Raw genomic sequence first — 5,049 nt, 5'->3', positions numbered from 1 at the left:
GAGTAAAACCCTAAGCAACTACGTATATCATCACTAGAAATTTTGAGGAGAATTTTTGTATGAATTAAATTTGAAAATATTGTAGTTTTTCTAAAATAAAAAGGTTAGAGTTGGTCATAGAAAAGTCTTAATGTAGAAATCATTAATTTTTTCCTTTTAAACAAAAATATTAAGACTTAAAAAACTACAATCATTAACAAGTATTAGTAAAAACACTAAATTTTGTAAACAGTCATTAATATAAAAAAACTTAGTTTTATAATAAGTCAAAATTTACAAAACTAATTTGTCTTAAAACAATAATCTTATATAATCTTAAGCTATGATTATCTAATACTTCATTTTTCTTTTATATCTTTATCCTCTCTATAAGTTGACAATAACAAAGTATCTGTTTAAAAAAAGACGTTTTACTTCTTTAACATATTTTTGCTTTATATTTACAAAAATAGAAAAATGTAGAAAAACAAACAAAACTTTTTTTTTATCAACTACTTTCTATGTGTTTCTGTATACATTAGTAATATGAATTTTTCTATCTTGAACCATGGCATATGTCAAACAATTCCAAGTAATTTCCACTTTGAAACATTTTGGTGTCATTTAAAATTTTAGAATTGATGTAAAAAGGATTTCCTAAACTTTTTTTGATCCCCTTAAAAAAACAAAAAAGCTATGGCCCCCTCTAACAAGAATACTCAAAAAACTACCATTAAAAACACCTAATACAATTTTTTTGTTGCTCTTCATCAGCAACTCAAGAATATCTAGTTTTCAGAAAATGAGTTCATGACCCCCTGTGGCCATTTTACTGCTCATGGCTTCTCCTTTGGCCCCTTCAATATCTGTCAAGGCCTCCACGGGGGCCACTTAGCCCATTTTGGGAAACCCAGATGTAAACTTGAAACAAGACCATTGATATTGAGTGTTCATTGTTTGGTATTTAAACGGTTGTTGTTCTGTTAACTTTTGTTGTAAGTTATTGTTAAATACAGCATTTTTCAACTAAACTTAATACATTTTATTGTTTTACAAGTTTAAAAGGTCAGGCTTTCACCCATTAAAAGTAAAAACAACCCAGCTTTTTACTGACCAAAACTAACTGAGTTTTCTGGAATGTATTTCAAAAGTTTATTTTTTAACAACATGCCAACAACTGAAAACAATGCCTTATTTGGCCAAAAATTTAAAACATCTTTGGTTTAAACTAACCTAACTTAGTCATATGTCTATATGTCATAATTAACTTGTTTATTTGCTTTGACTAACAATATACTAACTACTTTGACGACTAGATAAATTCAAAACCAAAATACACAGTAGATAGTACACTGTAAATCAGTGTTTAAAAAAAAAGCATTTGTTTTTAAAGTATATCAGTTTGCATATGAATCAATTTATTACGTAAAAACAAAATACTTTAGATAGAAAAATTTGTTCAAAAAAAAAAAAAAATATTATTTCATTTTTCTTATATTTTATAAATCATTTGTTTGAAATTTCAATTATACCATTTTATAATATTTTAAGTTTAAGTGATAGTTGCAGAACTTAATTTTAACTTTAAGAAGAATCAAACAACAACTGTGCATTTATATTTTTTAAATAAATTACAAAACATGCTCATTGTTTATCTAATTTTCAATAAATATCTGAACACATCTTAAAAGAGTTTGAGGTATTGTAGGCAATTAAAATTAAAGTTAATAAACATTTCCGTTTAGAACTTGCGTTGCACGAGAGTATATAGACAGTTATACATTTCCGGGTTTTGTTCTACATCTATTTCAATCAAATATCTTGGCTTCACTAAACTCTCATCAGCTACAAATTCGTCAAAGATACTCCATTTGTGAACCTCTTTATTTCTATAAATCCTACCAAAAAAGTCTTTCTTATATCGTTTTTTTCCTATGTTTTCGCTTTTTAAGAACATGTGTTTGCAAAAACTTCCTTCCAGAGGTTTATTTTCCTTACTTAATCTTTTGTAGCTAGAATATTTTAATGTTTTAAGTTTTTGAGTCTCCGCTACTTCTACCACGAAAATATAAGCTTTATTACTATCAAATATATCATTTTTTATTGAGTAGTAATAAGCAATGTCAGAACATTCAGAGCTGTATACACCGTTTCCAAAATATCCCGATTCCGAATTTTTAAAACCTAAAAGTTTATTAGAAGAGTTATAAATAGTTCAAACTTATAATAAAAATGTTTTACATGAATAAGTTAACAGTTTTTTGATTAAAAAAATCTTCACAATTTTTAATTATCTGAAACAAAAAAAAACACTTAAAATTATCTTCATACACAGGAACAAAAACAAACCTTCTTTTAAAATTCCCTTTGCACCTTTGAAACTTGTACCGTGGAATAACATCAAGTTGTATGCATTAAGTTGGCGTGTCTTTGGTTCCTCATTCACTCTGTAAATTGACATGTCTTTTTGAGAGTAAGCATCAAGCAAGTTTCTACATCTGCACGTGTCAAAAAAGTTCTTAATGAATTTAAACTCTTCTGTGACTTTTCGAAGTTTTTTACACTTATATTTAACATTGTCATTAGTTATTATATCCATCTATTGAAAATTTAATGTGTAAGTAAAATACTTTTTTAAATCTAAGGGTTTAACTTATATAAACAAGTCTACTTAAGTAAACATGCAGTAATAAAAATTTACTACAAAAGAAAATATGAATAGCAGTTAAACAGAGAAATAAAGATATTTTTCTAAACATGTTTAGTTATGGTTTGTTTAATTATGTTTAGTTAAATAAATCTACTGCTAAATCTTAACACTTTGAAAAAGTATGCGAAAAATAGCTTACACATTACTATGTGTGTCCAGTTACTTTTTAAGTATACAACTAGCAGGTATATTTTTTTAGTGCTTGTACTAAAGTATATTAAATGTGTATTTAAAACAAAATCACATGGTAGTAAGTAGCTTTTTGTTTAATTTAACTGAAAATTTTTAAGAATTTTATTATGGGTCTTAATTGATGTATCTTCGCAGTTTACAAATTCTTTTTAGTTAATAATAATTAAACTAAATTAACTTATGGTTATATAAACTTAATAAATCATAAAAAACAAATTTAAGAGATAATTTCTGTAAACAATTTTTTGTTTTTAAAACTTCAAAATACTAATTTACTTATACAAATTAAGAAAAGTACGATAAACATAAATACGCTAAACATAAAATAATGCCTAAACAAAAATAGAACAAGCCTATTTACAAATAAAATTTAAAAAAAACTGTTTAAAGTGTATTTTAGGTTTAGGGAATGCCTAATTATATGTAATTAGTATAACAGCAACAAAAACTAGTTATATACTAAGTTTAGTATTGGTTTATGTTTATAAAACTTTATCTAAGTTTTTACTAATTTAAAATTAGAATATTAACTTCATTAGGAATAACATTTTACATAAAAAATTGTAAATTCAAATTAAAAACTGTAAATTTAAAAACTAATTATGTAAGTTCATGGATTTATTTTATTTTTATGTCAAACGAAATCACATGTTGTGGTTTGACATTTAAAATATTAGTATATTGTAATTGAAAAGTATTAGTACTCTCAATGTATAGGAACAAAAAAATGCGCCATTGGAATTTAAAGCTAGATTTTTTTATGGAAATTACCACTTAAACACACTTTGAACAAATTTATTAAAATTCAAAGAAAGTTTTACAGTGGCAGTTCTTGAGTTTATATAATTTAAAAAAAAAATTTAAGTTGTTTTTATTCTAAATATTTTTTAATAAAGAAGTGTCACAATAAAACTTTCTTTAAATTGTGCACAACATTTTTTTTATGACAGTTGCTAAATGTAAAACATAATTAACCATAAACTTAAGTTGCAATTTTGCGGTTCCATTAAGTTTGCAATATGTGGTTAAAAAAAAAATTAATTCCCCTAAAAAGAAAGTTTTTTAATTCATCTAAAATTTCGACAAGGTGTTTTTGATGTATTTGCTTAGTGTAAAAAAATCTAGCTGATAAAAGGTCGCCGTATTAATAAGCACGCTAATATATAATATTTACACTTATCAAATTCAAAATAAAATTTCGCCTACCAACCTTGAAAAATATCATCAGTACTAACAAATTAAACCAGGGTTTCTGAAAGGAAATATTAAGGGAAACACCTCCACATTACAATCGGACCCACTTTACACAGAAGCAAAAGGGTCACAAACTTACTTTTAAAAAAGATTTTTTTAAACTTAAGCGTGAAAATATAGGTAAGATTTTCAAGATAAAATAATTTTATTTTACGAATTAATGCTAAATTACCATTAAAAAAAATTAAAAATTCTAGTTGCAAAAACTTAAATATTCATAAAAGTAAAAGTATTATAATTAATAACATTGAACTCAATACTTTGGGGCAGAAATGCTAGAAAAAATTTCGTTATTATTTTTTTCTCCTAACTTTTTTAGAAGATTACTGAGCTAAAAGCTTTTAATTAAAAAAAACAAAATAAAATACGTTCAAAAAACACCTAAAATTAAATATTTTTTATTATTAACAACTATGATTGTGGGCCATTAATCTATCTCTGCAAAACAGAGATTTTTAGTTGAAGTCTTATATGACCGGTATAAATGCACTACTTATAAACGACCGGTATAAATGCGTTACTTTGGCTCGAATAGCATTTTTCGTATACATAATTTTTTAACCGAATTTTAAAACCTACTATTTTCAATTCTTTAATGCCAACTTGGGACTATTTTTTTTATCTCTAAAGAACGTTCTTTTGCTTAGCTGTTCACAATAACTTTCATCGAATTGGGGTTTAACTTTTGTAGTGGGGCCCCTTTAATTTTTTTTTTATATTTTTTCATTTTGCAACGTTTAATTATTTTGTTTACGTAATTTGAGAGATTTCTTGATCAAATGCTAAGAATTTAGGTAAAACTAAAATGGGTCATATATTTGAAAAATAATAATAAGCTGGGGAAAAATATAATAACGTTATAAAATTATGAAACTTAATTATATAAGTCTGTTAAAATACAAATTATAAAAAAA

Source organism: Thalia democratica, chromosome 1, assembly GCF_965202585.1.
Source record: "Thalia democratica chromosome 1, ktThaDemo2.hap1.1, whole genome shotgun sequence".
In the NCBI taxonomy this organism is placed as follows: domain Eukaryota; kingdom Metazoa; phylum Chordata; class Thaliacea; order Salpida; family Salpidae; genus Thalia; species Thalia democratica.
This window is presented reverse-complemented; position numbering follows the sequence as displayed.